This window comes from Sturnira hondurensis, unplaced genomic scaffold, assembly GCF_014824575.4.
Source record: "Sturnira hondurensis isolate 20B ecotype Veracruz unplaced genomic scaffold, ASM1482457v3 Scaffold0004136, whole genome shotgun sequence".
Taxonomy (NCBI): domain Eukaryota; kingdom Metazoa; phylum Chordata; class Mammalia; order Chiroptera; family Phyllostomidae; genus Sturnira; species Sturnira hondurensis.
The window spans coordinates 6480201-6500262 of record NW_028076767.1 but is presented as its reverse complement, the minus strand read 5'-3'; positions in this window follow the sequence as shown (position 1 = coordinate 6500262).

The window sequence follows — 20062 nt, the reverse complement described above, 5'->3', positions numbered from 1 at the left end:
ATGGCAGGGTCTGCTTTCGATCTTCGAGTGATAGAGAAAGGAGAGCAGATAGAGCAGGTCTGAAATATTGTGGTGCGAGAACATAAAGCTATTTCCCAACAATTCCATAGACTCTACTCATTCAGTAATTTGGTTCTATTGAGAAAAATATGTGTTGTGTGCCTTTTTCGTTGTATGTGTGTGTGAGACAACAACTGTGTGTCTTTCAGAAAAACACAAAAATAAGTAGTAGGCATTTCAGTTAGGAAGAATGGAAAAAGAAAGAGGTCTATGACAAATCAAGGCACAAAAGTAAAGGGAATAGAGAAACATTTCGATCACCTAGTACTTATTTACTTTCCTGTGTTAGTACTGTGGGTTTGCCTCTCCAGATCTGCTGTCTGCTCTCTTCCTTGCTCTCAGTTCCAGGAGGCTGACCTCCATGGACAGGTTCTCTCAGCTCTTTGCCTTTGGCTGAGTTCATCCAACAAGGGGCATTGGTGGAAGATTAAAGGGCAGGAGGAGAGATGCTGGAGCATTTGTTTGCTGCCCCCTACCCCTAATTCCAGCCAAGGGTTCGGGCAGTGGTTGAATTTCCCTAGACTGCCCTAAACTCCTTTATGTCTTCAGCTTTTCTCAAAGGTTCACCTTTCGGGGACTTAGTTCGCACTGGGTTCCAGTAATATCAGTCCCCCTCCCCTTCTGGCTTGGGAGTGCGTGTGGCTTCTTGCTTATTCCTGGGTTCCTCACCATTCCCTGTTGGTTCTAATGAGAGTTTACTGATGTGCCCAGCATGATGTTAGGCACTGTGGAGGGGGCAACAAGAGGATCCTTCTTTGTACTATAGTGAGCTTGGGATCAGGGTAGCTAGGTTCGGGTCTCAGCTTTAACATTTACTGACAAAGTAATTACCAAGGAAGAATAACCCTCACCCTGATTGCTTCCTGGTATTGGTATAGGGGAAAAAAGGAAACTATGGCAGCTGAGAGTGATTTGCACATCTGGCATCTGCATCTTTCAGAGTTTTACAAGGATGTAGCCACACTGCTTTAGCTCCGTTGTTCCCTAGCAGAGGAGGGACAGCTGGTTCTTGGTGGATAGCACTCAGAATATGGGTGACATGACTATTCTGTAACTACCAACTTGTACTTCTTAATTCCTTCATCTTTTTCATTCTGTCCCCCACTCCCCTCCCCTATACCAACCATTAGTCTCTTCTCTATCTATGAGTCTGTAGGAATCATTATATTTTATACGAAGGTATCTTATACAGAATATTTCTACCTCTGTAGATTATGAAATTAGTTAAAAAGAAATTGTGTTAAGATTTGAACATTTAGAAATAACAGTAAAATTTTAGAAAGTATGCATTAAGACAATCTGGCTTTGCACCCTCATAATTAAATTTTGTTCTCTTCTTTGAAAAAAAAAACATGACAGGTGACATAATGGCCATAGGAAAATGCTCTCATTAGGAACTTTTGTCTGGCCAGGGTCAGGAAGGAGTGAAAAGGGCAGGAGAAAGAAATGTGACCTGCATCTCCTGAGACTTCGACCTTCAATTGGACACCCCTGCAGCCTCACTCAGCCTCATCTCTAAAACAAACAAGATCCAGCTGTAGTTTTGCTTTTGCCATCTTTCTTCCCGCATGTGGACAATTTCTCATTTTCCCAGATTTCCCACTGTCTCCAAACCTCACAGAAGCCACCAGATATAAATTTATCTGATGGAGACACCACCTGTGCATGCGTTTTGTGAACAGCAGGAAACCACTTAGGCAGACTGGTTCAGACAGAGAGCCCTTCCCGAGGCGCGCTGCCTGCCCAGGCTCTGCACTGCCATCCAAAGGCTCCCTGCACCTCCTCCTTCAGCATTCACAAATGGCAGGCACGAGGTTAGGTAATGGGCTCTGATATCTATGCTGGCACTACATATTTATTAATGGGACTTTTAAAATGCGTACATAGGTTTAAGCCACTCAGGAAATTTAAAATGCCTGTGCGTTAGAGGCTCTGGTTGGGCATGTTAGTTTTCCATTGAGATAAATTCAACTGGTTCTATGACATGCCTCAATATTTGAGAATCTCGAGGATCGATACATGGTCAGCAAGAGGTTTGCTACCTTCTAATTTGCCCTTTAATTTTTAATCCATGTGGTTCTTAAGAAAGGAATTTAAAGTATTGATTTGAAATTTTGTTCAATGAAAAATTAGCTCTCTCTGGGTACAGCTTTAAATTAATCATCAGTGAATGTACTGAGTCGCTAGGAAGGACCTAAAATTCTGTTACATGTTATTAAGCATCTTCCTTCTGCAAAGTAGGGAAAAGGTGTTTATCATGGGGAATGAGTGAAATGCTCCTAGAACCGAATGAACTTTTCGCAAGGTTTGCCTGAGCCTAATTATGAACAAAATAAATAATAAGTCTACTTTGAGAAGAATGACCAAAACGGTACAATTTTTGGCCTTAACCATGGCAACTTTTAAATTTTTACTTGGCATTTCTTTCCCTTTTAAGATCGCTCCAAGTTCTCTAATTTTTATGCAAGACGTGAGATCCAATTGAATTTTCATTAAATCATTTAAATAAATTGTCCAAACTATATGACATTTCTTCAAGAGAAATGTGTCCATTTATTCAACACACAAGTAACCATCCCCTTCAATGTCATATTCGATGAGGTAACACACACAAAGCACACATAGTGTGGCAACTGCTCAACAAATGAAGGCAGTCATCACCAGGATGACATTTTTAGCATTGTGCTAACTGGGAGGCGTACTTTTGTGAACAAGAATGACACGGTCTCTGCCTTCGAGTGCCTTCCTTTCTGGTTGGGCAAGACAGAAAGTACACAAAAACGTGCAAGACGGTAACAGTGTGATCAGTGTTACAAAGGAAACAAACTGGGTGTTTTGATGGAAAAATGGGAAAGTACTATTTACAGAATCAAGTCTTGTGTAAGGTTTGAACCAATAAGTCTGGGGTTACTTCCTCTTGTTAAAATACCCTGCTTAGGCCCTGGCTGTTGCAGCTCAGTAGCTTGAGCCCAGACTGTGAACCAAAGTGTTGCTGGTTCAATTCCCAGTCAGGGCACAGGCGCGGGTTGGAGGCCAGGTCCCCAGTGGGGGCGCATGAGAGGCAACCACACATTGATGTTTCTCTCCCTCTCTTTCTCCCTCCCTTCCCCTCTCTCTAAAAATAAATAAATAAATAAAATCTTTTTAAAAATAAAAATAAATTAAATAAAATACCCTGCCTTAGAAAAAAAGTGTTATTTGAAACTAAATCTCTTAATTTAAGACATGTATTTACAACCTTTAAGAACATCAGGTAATATCCCTTTCTTCTCTCACTTTGGCCGCATATGGTTGGATCTATATTTACTAACTTGATGGATCAGAAGCAGAATGTGAGTCACAGAATTATCTCCGAAGAGGGAGGGGCACAGCACAAATCACTTTCCCCCAGGGAGGAAACACAGATATCAGAAATAACAAGTTCTAAATCAAATCTGTTATTCCAATTCCCTCCTAAAATTAGTCATTGGATTCATTTTTTCTTTTTTTCCCTGAGTGTAATCCAATTACTAAATGGTTTAGAAGAAATACTAATGAAATAAGAGTTTTGGTTAAAGGGGAAAGAAAATTAGACTTTGAAGTACAACCCCAAGACTGATTTTTGTGTGCATTTCTTTGTAAGCATGATGCTTTTTCGTAATTTAATTGGCTCATTTCTCATTTCTTGTCATCTCTTTCTTGTTTCCTAGCCCAGGGGCAGGCCAATGTACTTTACACCATTGTTTTAACCTCTATCAAAGGCCTTATTATGCATACCCCATCACAAGTAATATCAAAATCCATAAGCCTTACCTTCAACTGAGTTAAATATAATTGGACTTAAAACAACCGATTATGTCCTCAATTCAGCGGGTATGTATGGTGAATAATGCAATTTTTCTGGAGGAAAGGGGAACACCCTCACTCTATAAAATACTGTTAGAGGAATTTTATGATTGTTCCTGTCCCCTGCCAAGCCTGTGTTCCACCGTACCTCCCCAAACACAGATTCCTCGTGCGCATGTTCCCCACTGTTCCTCAAACACCCCACATTCTCCCCAGTGGCGCTCGTCTCCTGTCCTCTGCAGGAAATGCCTTTCTCCCCTCCCTACAATTCACCTGCGGAAATCCTGCTCATCCCTCCAAGCCCACCTCAAATGTCACCTCTTTCTTAAAACCTCCCGCACCCCCAGAATTATTCCTCTCCCTTCTTTATTCCCGTAACATCTAACATCTCTTCTCAAATTAAGCCTGATCTTATAGATATTTGTGGTGCTTTGTGTTTCCCTTTCTAAATTAGAAATTATTTCAGGGCAGGAATCCAGAAACTTATGTTTATAAACCTTCAGCCCCTCGCACAGTCACTTTGACCTACGAAGCATTCAACAATTGTATTTTGTGAATGAATAATCAGCCAGCCTGCATACCACCTCCATCATGGTTCTCTTATGTTCAGAATGCTTGTTGAATAGAGTACGTTATTTCTGACCCCGCAAAAAAAGAGTTACTAATAAGACTTTTTTCTGCTAACATTTGTAGGAAAATCTAAAGCCCGATGCAGAAGAAAAAAGGGCAAATATTGGCACTTTTTTCCTGTAGCAATTGCATGTCTAGAAAACCATTTTCCTCTAATCATTGCAATGAATGTATAATGCACTCTGGTAAACACTGTGTCTGATGTGAACCTTTCCCGGTGGAGTCAGCTCTCCAGGGCTGGGGTTTTCATTAACCGGCACACCATGCTGGGAGCTGTAGTATGCCTGTGCTGTGACAAGGAGTCTGAATCTTTTATCAGCACAGACAAGATGGTTTCAGAGAGTAGTGTTTTCTACCTCTTTAATTATTAAATGTGAAGGTAATTAATTATGTTTATTGGATTGGTAATTTTTTTAAAGTCATTTCAGATTTAAGTAGGAGTGAGTCTCTTAGAAAAAAAGCCCAGCCCATGTGGACTCACAGTCTCCAAAATGGGAATAGTATGGACACTCAAGTTATTAAATCAAAAAATGCTCCTCTCCCTCCCTAATGTTTGGAAGAAACTTACAGTGCTCGAGGGCGCCTGCACACACCCCCACACACACCGAGTGTTCAAATGTTTCATCGGTTGAATCCATCAAAAAACAGAGCAGAACATTCAGTTTTTACATGTGTTGGGCTGATCACCAAACTAGATTAGCTCTACAACGAAAGGCATGTCTCTTCATGAACCAGTCGAAGAGAGATGTCCCGGTTATAAAACACAGTTACAACAAGCTATCCTTTGCAGACCCCTCGCCTTTCCCTGGGGCTGGGTTGCCTCCAGCCCTCGCTGTTAAGTTTGCAGACCAGCTCCAGATCATGCTCCCAAGAATGGATCCAGTGACTATTTTGGTTCTTCCCTGAGAAGATGTGGCCTAAGAGGACACCGGGCTGTGCTGGCCCCACGCCCCTCAGAGGATGCCTGCTCTCTGCTGTGCTGCACTCGGCCTGGGACGCGCAGAGGGCACTGCAGACGTTTTCCTGAGAGCCTGAGACTTCAGTGTGTCCAAAAATAACCAGACAGGCCAGGTTTGGATCTAGGAAACTTTTTAGCTCAGAGACATATTTAATAATGGAAATGCTGGTCCAAAATTTCCTACAGAGTCCTCGGCTTTGGAAATGGTTTTATTTATACACAGCTACAAAAATACCATTTCTGAAATAGTTATGTGGGGTGCAGTACTTAATCTTTTTTGTGACTTCTGGAAATGTTCTTTCAACTGGTAAAATCAAAAGCTCTTCTGTTTTCCCTTCACAGCCACCTCTAGAAGTGTAACCAAGGCTACAGGAAGCAGGTAGGACAATGCCAGTTTCATCGGATGCTTCACTGATAAGGACATTTTCCCCCCAGATAATATGGGTGCATTTTGTTCTCGTCCCCCCAAAGAGTTACTAATAAGACGTTTTTTCTGCTCACATTTATAGAAAAAAATAAAGCCTGATACAGAAAAAAAGGGGGCAGATACTATTCTATAATACTATTCTGTATTCAAACATGAAAAAATGGTAGTAGATATTTTTAATTTAATTTAATGTTTAACAATGCTGAGCATATTGTCAGTATGTGGCTTAAACATGTTGTAATTCCAAGAGAGTTTTGAATTCCCTGGAAAACCTTGTGAAATGCTTAAATCTTGTTAAATGTAAAAATTTACTCTTTTTCATCAGCAGAATGTGCACCCGTCCATTTTTCACTTTCTGACACCACCTTAATTGACTCGAATCTGAGATCTGCTGTCACTTGCTCCATTACTGGCTGGGAAATAAAATGGAGACATCTTCTTGCAGCAAAGACAGCAGGGATTTGAGACCAAAGCAGGGGAAGCTGTAGGGCTTCACTCACCAGGCCTTTGTTTCAGGTTGGCACTAGCAATACAGCTGTAGATGCCAGCCTCTTACCACCTCAGAGGAGAAAAGGATTTAAACTTGACAGTGTGGTATTGAGGTGTGGCTCTGCTACTCTCAGAACCAACTTGACACAATTTCACAAAGCCTTTATCTTCTCATCTGTAGAATGGGGTGTTCAGTTCTTGCTTTTCTACCACCGGGATTGTTGGCAGAGTCAAGTGATGTAGCTCAGTGGTCCCCAACATTTTTGGCACCAGGGACCAGTCTCTTGGAAGACAATTTTTCCACAGATGGCCTTGGGGTGGGGGGGTTGGAATAGGAGGTAGAGCTCAGGCGGTAATATGAGCGAACCTTTGCTCACTTGCCATCCACCTCCTCCTGTGCAGCCCAGTTCCTTAAAGGCCACGGACCATCATTTGTCTATGGCCCCGGGCTTGGGGCCCTTGATTTAGATGATAAAATATGTTACCTTTTATTTTCCTAATTGCTACTACAAGGCTATCACAGCAAAAGAGGGCTTCTCCATCTGCCCTGAATCCTTTGATAGTTAGGAAACTGATCTGCATCCAGAAAGCTTTGGTCAGAAGGGTAAAATGTCAAAACTACAGAACACACGTTCTAGCATCTCTTCAATGCGTGCCAAGCACACAGGAACTGTGTTAGTAATTCAGACCCTCCCACCACCGGGTGTCCCTGGGTTAGTGTGGCTAAAGCTCTGTCGTGACAAGCAGACCCTCAGCTTGTACAGAGTGGAGCAAATGCATACAGTTACAGTTGTGAATATGCAACATAGTTTATTCTTGTATTATTATGTATTATGTATTGTATTCTTTCCATATGAATGATTGTAAACCTACAATCACTTCATTTTCAGACCCTAACACAGTAGAAGTTTATTTCTTGCTCATGTAAAGGCCAAAATAGGTGTCCCTGAAAGGGGGGGGGGCTCCATCTTCAACACAGAGTTCCCAAATTCGATATGTTTGTATTGATCTGGCAGAAAGTGAAGAAGAGTGTGAGAAAACCATGAGGCCCCTTAACTGCTTTGACCTGGAAGTGATACATATCACTCAAGACTTAGTCATGTGGCCCCACCTTGACAGACAAGAAACTAGGAATTACAGTTTCTGGGTGCACAGCCACGAGTTTACGATGGGGAAGGGGAGCCTTCATTTTAGTTGACAGTCTAAAATGAAGTCTCTGCCACAGAGTCGTTTGCACAACAAACCAATACAGAATGTCAGAACTGGAAGACACTTTGAAGTCATCTATCTCAGCACTTCTCAAAATTTTGTATTGTGACCTACAGAATTAATTTTATATCCATAACCCAGTACACTGCACATTTGTGTGAAACAAAAGTTATGTAAAATATTTTTCCTTATGCATGATGCACAGATATTTTCTGCTCTTTCATCCCTTTGTATTTAATTCACTATTTTTTAAACATTTTGTTTATTTATTTTTAGAGAGAAGACAAGGGAGAGGGAAAGAGAGAAATATCCATGTGTGGTTGCCTCTGGCATGCCCCCTACTGGGGACCTGGCCTGCAACCCAGGCATGTGCCCTGACTGGGAATCAGACAGGCTGTCCTTTGGTTCACCAGGCCAGGGCTTACTTAGTCCACTGAGCCACACCAGCCAAGGCTTAATTTGTTATTTTTTTATCACTGGTTTTGCCCCACACATTGATTTCACAGCTCACTATTGGGTTGTGACTCACTAGATATATGATAGCTCATCACTTTAGAATTAACACATATGAGGTTCCCAGGGGTCAAGGGATACACCTGAGGTCGGGAATCGCTGGCAGCACTTTGGACCCACACCCATGTGCACCGCCAGGAGCCAAGACTTATTTTTTAAAACAACATATATCTTTTGGTTTAAATTTTGGATACAAGTATCTTTGATGAAAATTTTTAAATGTATTTGATGTTGGCAAGTGCTCACCCACTAATGATTATTGAATAATTTATTATTCTATAAATATATATTTTTGAAATTTGAAGAGGACCACCTATAGAAATATCAACTGTAAGTCATAAATATTCAGGGAGTTTGAATCTTGAGTAAGTCGAAAGATTTATTTTTGTTTTCCCATTACTGCATCTGTCTTAATATTCAACTCAATTTTCCCCTAAAAATAAAGTCTAAAAACTTCTTGCCTCAGAAATACTGAGTTTAATTTTAAACCTTCGTCCTTAAAGAGAACTTTCGAAACACACAAGTATGCAGAGCTTTACAGTGACATACATGCTTCCTTCGTTTCTCCAAATATTATCGTCAAAGGAGAGTGTAACTTGGCGAGTCAACGCATAGGATTTGAAGACAGAATAGCGCCTCTCAGCAACATGACTGGTTTGGCCTTGAAGCAAGAATGATGATTAAGAAACAAAAACATGTCTGAAATAGTTGTATTTTTATTTATTTATTTATATTTACATTCTCTGCCAGGCTTATGATGTTCTTAGGATCTCCTGCCAACTCTTTTGATCAACAAGATTGTGTGGGGAGAAAATGCTTTTGAGCACACATCATACGTTTCCCTAAAACAATTGTACTGCACAAGGTAATTAATGTTAAAAACAGTGTTTATTTGTTCGAGGAAGCTGCGAGGTGTGTGTAGCTGGGTCGGTGAGTGTTTACTCAACTGAGAAATCCACTCTGTAGGCACAATAGCATCATTATGCTCTCCGGGTGGCGTGGGAGAGGAGATTTGGGAACTACTCTAGGAGGAAAGACTCCCATTATTTGCTCAAAGTTACTGGGAATTGGTTTATGATCCTGGGATTCAACTTCACTTTCCAGTAGTTTCAATGTCGTATCAAGGACTAGGAGTGTGAGACTTTGGCTCAGGCTGGTTGAGTCCTGACTCTCCCCCTTAGTAGGTAGGTGAATTTGGGCAATTTGTTTAACCTCTCCAAATTCTAAATTAACCCTGTAAAACAGGAGTACCTATGTTACAGGATTTTTTGAGGAGGATTAAATGAGTGATTATGCATGTAAAGTATTTTGAATAATGTCCGGCATATGGAACAGGTACAAGGAATGCAATCATTAAGTTAAATTTTAAGACTCAAAAAGGAACTTCACAAGTAATCATGAGGCTCAATGTTTTTGGTTTTTTATTGTATTTTTCCCATTACTATTTAGTTGGCTTATACCCCCAACCCTCACCCGCCATGATCACCACATTGTTGTCCATGTCCAAGAGTCCTTTTTCCTTTTTGCCCAATCCCTCCACCCTCAACCCTCCCCCTGCTTAGCAGTCCTCTCGCTCTCCACCTATGAGCCTCTATTTTTCTTGTTAGTTCAGTTTGTTCATTAGATTCCACATACGAGTGAAATCATATGGTATTTGTCTTTCTCTGACTGGCTTATTTCACTTAGTATGTTCTCCAGATCAATCCATGCTGCCGCAAAGGGTAAATTTTTTTTTCTTTTTTACTCCTAAGCAGATCCTTTTGCATTAGACAAGCATTATTAATTGTCATAACACTCCACGTTTATGTAGAAAGGCCAGTATAAGCTGAATATTTTCCTGTCTAAAATTTAAAGAAAGGCTCTTAACTGGCATTGTGTGGCAAAATAACACAACAGACTACTAAATATTCAGAGAGAGAAAGATGTATCATCAATTTGATGTAGCAAGGTGTAAGTCACATTCCAGAGTGTCATTCACTCAAATGAGCCGCCCTGTCGCTCTTCTCTGATCACGTGCCTCCCCGGGAACCTTCGTGGGAAACCCTCTTCGGGTTCTAGCCAGACTGCAACACTGCACACCTCAACAGATTCCCGGGCCCTGTGTTGGGGATTTGCTGCAGTTAAAGGTAAATCTCTCTTCCTTGTTAAGGAATCCAGAGAAGTAAACAACAATAAATCCTTTTTTTATTTTCTAGTTTATCTCTCAGGGCATCTTTAAAAGTCAAGGGTTGAGACAATTAACCAGATCATGTACAAGTCACACTCTGTCTCCCCGAAGGAAATCAGGGCTTTTCTCAACACGATTTCCTTGGTGTTTCCTGGCTGATGAAATCTGGGTCCTTTTCCTGACTCTTAAGCCATTTAAACCTTAAAGACTTAGGAATTTATGAAGTGCAAAACTTATTTTCTATTTAAATGCATTACTTATCTTGAGAGATTTCATCTCTTACACACCTATAATTAAACATGGTCTCTCTGTTGTTGGGGGATCTTCATCCTTATTTATTAAAAAATAATTCCTGTATTTTCCCATGTATAATGTGCACTTTTTTTGCCAAACTTTTTGGGAGAAAAATAAGGATGTGCATTATACATGGGTAGTACTAATTCCATATTTATATAATTGCTTTTAATTCTTTTATTTATGCTTATGTGTTAAAAGTGTAACTCTAGAAAGTGATAACCATATCCATATGCAAAATACTACCCTGGAATACGATAACTGGTTTTGTTTCTAAATGTAAATAAGTATAAAATTGAATTTAAAAATTAAAATGAAAGATATTTTTCCTGAAAGTTTGGTCCAGAAACATGGGTGTGCAGCATACATGAAATCACATTACACATGGCAAAATACGGTAATATACTTCACTGTAAAAGTTTAAGGTATACAGCCTGATCGCTTGATTTATATATATTATGAAATGATTACAATAGGTTCAGCTAACATGCATCTTCTCTTATGGATACATTAAAAAGAAAAGAAAGAAAAAAAATGTTTCTCATCCTGATCAGAACTTCTAGGATTTCCTCTCTTAACATCTTTCCTGTACATCACACAGCAGCGTTGACTACGGCCACCGTGTTGAGCTTCGTGCAACCCCTAGTACTTGTTTATCTTGTAACTGGAAGTTTGCGTCTTTTCACTCCCTTCCTCCATTTCCCCTCCCCACCCTCCACCTCTGGTAACCACAAGTCCAATCCCTGTTTCTATGAGTTTAGTTTTGGGGTTTTTTTGTTGTTGTTTTAGATTTCACAGATAGGCAAGATAATAAAGCATTTGTTCTCTATCTGACTTATTTCCCTGAACATAATCCTTTCAAGACCCATCTGTGTTGTTGTAAATGGTAGGATCTCCCCATTTTTGAGGCTGCATAATATTCCATTGTGTGTATATATATATATATATATATATATATATATACACCATAACTTCTTTATCCATTCAACCATCCATGGACACTTAGGTTGTTTTCATGTGTTGCTTATTGTAAATAATACTACTATGAACATAGGAATGCTGGTATGTCTTTGAGATATTGATTTTATTACCTTTGGATATATTCCCAGAAGTGGAATCACTGAGACATATGGCAGTTCTATTTTTAATGTTTTGAGGATCCTCCATACTGCTTTCCATAGTGGCTGCACCTACTGCAGTCCCACCAATTGTGCACAAGTTTCCTTTTTTGTCACATTCACACCAGTATTTGTTATCTCTTGTCTTTTGACAATGGCCATTTGAACAGGAGTGAAGTGATATGTCACGGTTTTCATATTTATTTCCTCAATGACTAGTGATATTGAGCATCTTTTAACCAACCCATTGGTCTTTATGTTCTTTGGAGGAATGTTTATTTAGGTCCTTCGCCCATTTCCAATGGAGTTATTTGTGGAGTTTTTTGTTGCTGTTATTGTTGTTATTTGACTTCTTTATATATTTTGGATGTTAACCCCTTAGCAGCTATATGGTTTGCAAATGTTTTTTTCCCATTCTGTAGGTTGTCTTTTCACTTTGTTGACGGATTTTCTTGCTGTGCAGTTGCTTTTTAGTTTGATGTAGTCCCACTTGATTTTTTGTTGTTGTTTTGTTGCTTGTGCTTTAGGTGCTGTTATCAAGACCCATGTCAAAGAGCTTTATTCTTATGTTTTCTTCTAGTTTCATGGTTTGGGGTCAAACATTTAAGTCTTCAATTCACTTTATGTTACTTTTTGTGACTGGTGTATATACACAGGTCCAATGTTATTCTTGTATGTGTGAATATCCAATTATCTCAGCACCATTTATTGAAGAGATTGTGTTTTCTCCACTGAGTATTCTTGGCTTTCCTGTCAAATATTAGTTGATGGGATGGAGAGGTTAGGGGGTGGAGGAATTGAGCAAAAAGGAAAAAGGACTCGTGGACATGGACCACAGTGCGGTGATTGCAGGGTGGAGGGGAGTATAAGGGGACTAAGTGGTAATGGGGAAAAATACAATAAAAATTTTTAAAATATTAGTTAACAGTATACGCTTGGGTTTATTTCTGGGCTCTGGATTCTGGAAAACTTTCTCTTTTACTCTAGGGGCAAAATAATAGCAATTCTATATTTGTTGCTAACTTTCAATTTCTGCATCATATAACATTAGATTACCCCCATGAAAATACTTTATTTCAAAGGCAATTTCACAGGAAATGCTAGTTTAAGTCTTTGGAAATTACTGCACAGCAGCTTTAATACTTTGGTTGGCTACTATGTCCAGGCACCTAGAACTGTGCCTGGCACATACTCAGTACCAAATAAATATTAATACTAGTTGAACATAATTATTCATTAAATCAATCTCAATATACAATGGTATCAAAAACTATAGTTTTAACATAAAGTTTCTTATACAATCATATGAAATAAAAATAGAAATATTTTTATTAAAAATAAAAGTTCATTAAAATGAGACTATTAAGATATCTTTATTGATTGTCTCACATTTTTCAATCTTCAATAGTATACAACCATGCAGAATAATCAGCCATATTCCTTTACACAGTCAAACCCTTTGATCTGTAAAGATCAAACTAAAAACCATCAGGCACTATAAACTCTTTTGACCAAGTGAAACTATTCCTCTGCTCCAGGAACTGCTCCAATGAACAGAATTTTCTTGTTTGCAATTTTCAGCTGGCAGATGAGAAACGCATGAAGCTTTATCCAAATGGAAAACTCAGTCATTCTTGGTAAAGTAGACAGGGAGAGGAAAAAAAAAAACGCTGTCAGCTCTAAGAATCTGTCATTGGGAAGAATATTAAGGTAATGGAACTTACTTTTTTGAACAGGAAGGCACAGACTAACTTCTAATGCTCCCAAGTAATGGGACTCTCATCACAATTATGCTTTCTCGCCATTCCCCAGGTTTCCTGGCACATATAGATAGTGTCCCCCGCCCCCCGCCACACACATTTGGGTACTTTCTATAAGCACATACACACACATGTGGGTAATTTCTATTAATTCTCATTGGGATTAGGAGAGCAGCAAAAGGGGGAGAGAGTCTCCCGCACACACCACTACGGAAGAGCTCTCAGCCTAGGAACCGCGGAGGAGAGATGAGGCGATGGTGGCTCTGGTGACACTCTGTCCGGGGCCAACTCTCCCCTCCCCCTCCCCCTTTAAGTTGCCTGGGAAAGTGCTTATTGCTGATGACTGCAGAAGCCCTCCTGGGAGGAAAAGCCATGTTTACACAATTATTGCTGAGCTGGATTCCAAACTTTTTATTGTTTAATGTCTGTTTTAAATCACAGAGAGAATGGTTAGGAAGTTCTTTGGAAACCAACTGAGAAAGAGGAATGACATGGGCCAGTGCAATGGATCCCAGACCTTTCGGATTCCTGGACCAGCAATATGTCAAAAAGAAGTTGGGGAACTAAAGAAAGTTACCAGCTTTTATTTGACCATGTTAGTCATTAAAGCAGCAATACCAAGTCCTGTTTTTCACCATCACTACATCTTCAAAAAGGGAGCAAATTCAACTACCAATAAAAGCAGGAAGAACGTAATCTGGAAATGAAGGCTATTCTTTGACAGAAAGGAGAGTTGGGAATCATAAACAAGAAGAGAGCAAGAGAGAGAAAATAAAGAATGTTTTGCTAATAAGGATGACAAAAAGGTATATTTATGGTCATTCTCAAAGATGTTTTGGGGTGTCTTTTCTATATTTATCAGAATAGATGCACTATGGAAAATCAATACACTACATAAATTCTTGTTATCTTGGCATGAAAATGAAAAGTAATCACAGGAAATGATCACAGTAAAAATAAGCTTATACATTTAATCTTTTCTTTGTAAAAGATGAAGTACATGAGTGTTAGTGGGGGAAAAACATGTTTATTTTTTATCTGAAAGTGGACATTTTTAGTGTAAAAAAAGAAAATTTTTCATAACTGAAAATGAACTTTTTTTAAGTCTCAAAAGGAAAACTGTACCCAGGACACTTAATGTGAGTTAATAGAATTGGAATTAGTCAGAACAACTCTCCCTATTGCTCTAAAGCACCCACCAACGTTTAACAGAAATGCCAAGTCCAACAGAGTATAAAGTAATATTCATGCTTACCCTTGCCCATCCCATAGGGTTGCTCTGGAGGATAGAATGAGCCAGTAGTATGTACAGAGGTCCAACCCTGCACCAGCACAAGGGCTTTCCTTTTCATTTATCTCAGTCCTCTGGTTGTTAAGGCCCAATACTAATACCGTCTGTATGTAGAATGAGGGGTCCAAGAGGCATGGGCCATTGAAAAGGATGGGCATACACCCATCAGAATTTGGGCGGTGCTTGGCTGACTCTCAGAGGCATGCCAGCTTCCTTCCAGTGGGCAATCCAAGGCCACTGTGCAGGCAACTGTGGATGGGGGAAAAACACATAGCTCCAAAATTAATTAATTAATTAGTTAATTTTAAAAAAATAAAGAAACAGCCTAAGGGCTTGAGGCAACAGCTAACATGCCTCCTACCCCTGGCTGAGAGCACAGAAATGCGAGAGGAAGTGGAGAGGAGAACTGAAGACAGGGGCCACGTGGGCTGAGACTTGGAGAGGACAGCTGGGGAGAAGGTAAGGAGAAGAGTGAAAATAATGGGGAAGAGAAACCCCCAGCAGTTTCCTAAAGGTTGCAAACTGGATTGTAAAATAAAACCCTACAATCACCAGGAGGTAAAAGTTCTTTCAGAAACACAATTAAAGATGCGAATGGCTCTTTAATTACCTTTGGATGCTAGACTGGGCTTTTTTGGATGATACACTGAGTAGCATTGTGCCAGCTGCAGCTGTGGTGTTTACTCAGGTGTTTATACAGGCACTCTAGCCAGAGTGTCTCTTGGTGGCATATATAATATGGTCTGAATAATAACATATCACTGACAAAACTCAAAATGATAAATCTAGTGAGATTTTAATAATGAGACCTCCCTCGTATGCCTCAAAAATTTTTGAAACAACAACTAGAAACTCTTTCAGATTCACATTGATGTGGAAAGCAAAAAGATTTGGTTTTCTGCATGGAGTGTTTCTCAGGATGTAGTATGTTCTAGTAAAAATTAATATGTAAATTGTGAGTCTTATCACCTATTTCCAGTTACAACCACAGATTTTTTTTTCACTTTTGCTAAGTCATCCTCTTTGACTCTTTATAACTCTCCCAAGGATGTAGTAAGGAAAATAAATCAAATTGTCATTTGCATCTCCATCATTTATGTCATATTGAACATTTCAACAAAATGAACAATATTATCACAAGGCTGGTATATCATTTCTGGGCACCCCATAGCCCAGTCAAGCTGATAAATAAAATGAACCATCCCAGCTGAGTTTATAAAATTATTAATAAAACCGCATTTTCATTTGATAGAATGTAGTGTGAGGTTGTCTCCACTTCTTTGCCTGAGAAGCAGCCAGGAATTCATCTTGTTGGCCAGAGGCCCGTCTGACGTTGAGGGATTCCCCTCACAGATGTTTCCCTACTTTGGGCATTGCTCCTGAAGCCCAGCCTTCCCATGAGTTGAAGTGAACAGACAGCAAATGCAGAGACAGCAGCAGGCCGAGAGCAGGAGGGGCAGGGGCCCGGTTAAAACCCTGTGGGGGGCTCCCTGCATGACACTCCCAGACCCCACATCTCCACACTTGAGACTGAAGAGCTGGACAAACTTTTGGGAACACAGAGCTAAGGGAAGGATGAAGTTTGCTGCAAGAGGAAACAAAGGAAGCTCTTGGCTGGTGGTTGAGCTCCCACATCAGCCTCAGAGAGCCAGTCTCTCTGCTTTGCTTTGTCTTTGGGTTCATTTTGTTTTGCAACCAGAATTACATTTCGGTGTGAAACCGTATCTGAGCTGCAGTCTACCGCTCCCATATTAGGGTGCACCAACCCTTCCCAAGCCTTAATCAGGCAGTGGTGTGCCTTGTATCCAGATGAGGAATCCTTAGTGAATATCATTCTAGAACGATAGCTTCTTTATAATAATGACTTATGACTAACTCATTATCTTCTCACTAGCCAAAAAAATGCACTTCTCCAGGGCATATCTACAGGACAGCACATAAATGGGAAAAGAAGGAATCAACCACTTTATATGGAAATATGCATTAGCTTCTCTTCGTGGAAATTGGCTTGACATACTGATAGTTCTGATTCTTCAACAGATAAGTGTTCTTATTTAAGTACGTCTCATAACAAACTAGACCCTGGCATACTAGCTCATGGCCTAGTCCTCCAGCTAGAACTGATTTCTCCTTTTTATTCTCCACATGCATTTGTATATTTGTTATGTGGTATAATCATTTAGGTCTTCATCTTATCCTCCCTACTGTGTTGTAAGCACCTTAATCTTTGGAAGATCCATCTTTGCACCTTGCACAACAGTCAGCACAGTACTTTGCTTTTAGTATATTCTCTATAGGTGTAACCGGCATAATGAGAACATGCATTCGCCATGCCAAAGCCAGCTACTACTTACTGAGCAGTCACTAAGTAACCAGTACCATGCTATCCCTATGAAAGGGCATGACCTTCAACAAGGAGGGATTTAAAATCACAGAGGTGAAGGGAGAGTTACTTATACCCAGAATAACCAGACATTTTGTACAGAAGCTGTTTGTAAGCTCACTTCTGTTTTTGTTTGTATTTTCTCTGGCTTCGTGCAAAGACAAATACTAGAAATTGTTCAAAATAAGGGATCCTACGCAATTTCTACAAATGTCACTATAGTGTACTGATAAATACTAGATGCAAAAGTAAGATAGTCTTTATAACAACTAGCAGACATTTTGTGTTTTAGTAAAAATCATATCTACTAAGAATGAAGGTCTTAAGCTGATTGTAAAGTTGGTGTGTTTCTTACCTATTATATATTTCTAAAAACAAAGGTGATCACCTCCATCATTTGGCTGATTAGATGCTCTGAGGCACTCTCCTGCTCCACAATAACTAACTTGTATTGAAAACACACTCTGAGACATGAATGGTTTCACAGGAAATAGAGGATGTCTTCAGAGATCCTTCCTTATTCTCCCTCCCAAATCACCTGAGACCAGAAGACCAGGAGCTAGGGTAGCTGGCAGAGACAGGGTTACCTGAGGCTGGTTGGACAATGGCATTGCGCACTGTGGCAACAGCAAAAGGACCCTTCGACTCTGTGCTGCCTGAGACCTCAGGGGGGCCAATGTGGTCCCAAGTGTGGAGCCCCCTCACCACCAGTAGAAGCACATTTGTGTATCTACTGTCCATGACTGCTTTTTGCTACAAGAACACAGTTGACCAGTTGCAAGAGATTGTAAGGCCCACGAAGCCTAAGATATTAATCATATGGACCTCTACAGAGAAAGTTTGCCGAGCTCACTTCAAATGTTTAAAGGTGACACTGTCACACACACATACGCACCCTCCAGAATGTATATCATCCTTTATTTATTCTCTTGGTTGGGCATAGGAGCGGTTCAGAGGCCTGTGGGGATTATTCTAACTGCCATGTAGAGAAATATTAACTGCATTCCAAAACCAAAGAAACCACCATGGGAGTCCGTGGAGCCAAAGCCCCGTTGTGAGTTGACATTGGCCAGGACTTCGTGTATTACCTGGCCCTAGTGTGTGTGCTCCATGCTAATAGGCCCTGATGACATCTTTTATCTAATAGGCCTGGAAATATTTGGGTATTGTGCTTTCCCAAGTATCTAGCACCTGAATAGATGGCCACAGGTCCCTGCAGGGAAGCTCTGGAATGTCATTACCACATCCCCTCATCATGGTATGCCCAATTCTTCCTTCTGGGGACTTGGTCTTCTCTTCAGTTTTAAAGTTCCAGATTGAAAAACCTGTGCCAGTTCAAAAATTAAGCAAAGGATTATGCCCTTTTTATTGAGACTACTGTCCTTAATTTTCTTGTCATTTATCTTTGTCTTTTTCTGGTGGTACAAGTTGAGTAGCACCCTTGTCAGCTGCCCATCTATTTTGCATCTAAGACTGCCTCGGTTTGTTCGTATCTCTGTGGAGGAGATTCCCTCCCGTGCCGCTCCAATGTAACCGCTCATCACAACAAGGGTGTCCATCTGGCCTCCAATATGTCGGGGACTTGTCATCCCCTTGTTGAATAACAAACCTAGTCCACACTGACTCCCCCGCTCCAGCTCTGGACTCTGAAAGCCACCGCTGAACTTTTCAGTGATGCTGGTGCCTCCACCACCAGCAACTCCTACAGCTGTTAGTAGCATGTCCTCTGGGTATTCCCACGGAACAAAATCTTCTGTCAGGCCTTCATGCTTACGTCACTAAGCCTTTTCATAGCTTCCTCCACTGACTGGCCTGGCAATCTCGGCATTTCACCTTCATGTGGACCATCACTTTTCCACATTTCTAGGGGCCATACTAATAACAAGCTGAAACAATCTCCAGAAATCCCTGCCATGGGGTTAAATTCTATATCTTGGGTGAGTGATCTTAAATCAGTAAATTCTGCCCTATCTAGTCTTACGTTCCTATCTCTCTGATCAAGCTCCCTCATATCTCGTCCCAGACAAATGCTCCTTGCTCACAGTGGTACGTGCTAGCTATGCCTTGAGGCTCCTTCAGGGCCTGCATGGTCCCTTGTTTCTCCTATCAATTCCCTAATGTTCTCCAGCTGGCTAACATTATGACTTAACTCCATCTACTGAATGATCAGGAGCAGCGCTAGGGACAAATCCTGAGCTGACATGTTGTCATGTCAGGGAGAAACACTAAATTATCTCGAGACAGGGGTTGTGCTGGTTCTTAATAGGGAGGTGTGGGACCCTTGTGAAAAATAAGAGATTCAGGAATCTGTGACTCAAATGTTAGTGGGTGATTCACCCAGATGTCTTCATCCCAAAAGTGAGGGCCAACTTTTCCCCAAACTGGGCCTGGTCTTGACATAAAATACCAGTCTCGGTTGGATGTTTTTTAACCTTCTCTGGGGCCTGATCCTGGTCTTCAGCTTTCTCTGCTGTGGCAGATGGGAGCCCCTTTGTAAGCTACCAGGGAAGACCTCTGTTGTTTATGCTTTTCTTTTCAATTGCTTGTTCATCACTTACAGCTTTTCATAATCTCCTCTAGGTCATAAACAGTATTTAGCAAGAGCCATACACTCTCATTGCCCTTAGAGTTACTATTTCCCCACACACTTCTCAACTGTCCATGTCATTCCAGTTTGTGTATTACACTTCGGCGATACCACTGGTGAGAACTTCAACCACTGGAGTGACACACTGGGTCAGGTACTCCTCCTACCAACAGTGATGGGGGTCTCCTTACCAAAAAGGAGGTGTGTGACCCAGCTGTAAAACCTCACCTCTGTCACCCATTCTCTCTAACAGCTCCTTATTCTAGATGTCTCCAGTTGGGTTGCCTCTGCAGGAGGAATGGGAGCAGTAACAGGAAGAACAAATAGATTTATCAAAATTATAGCAAATGT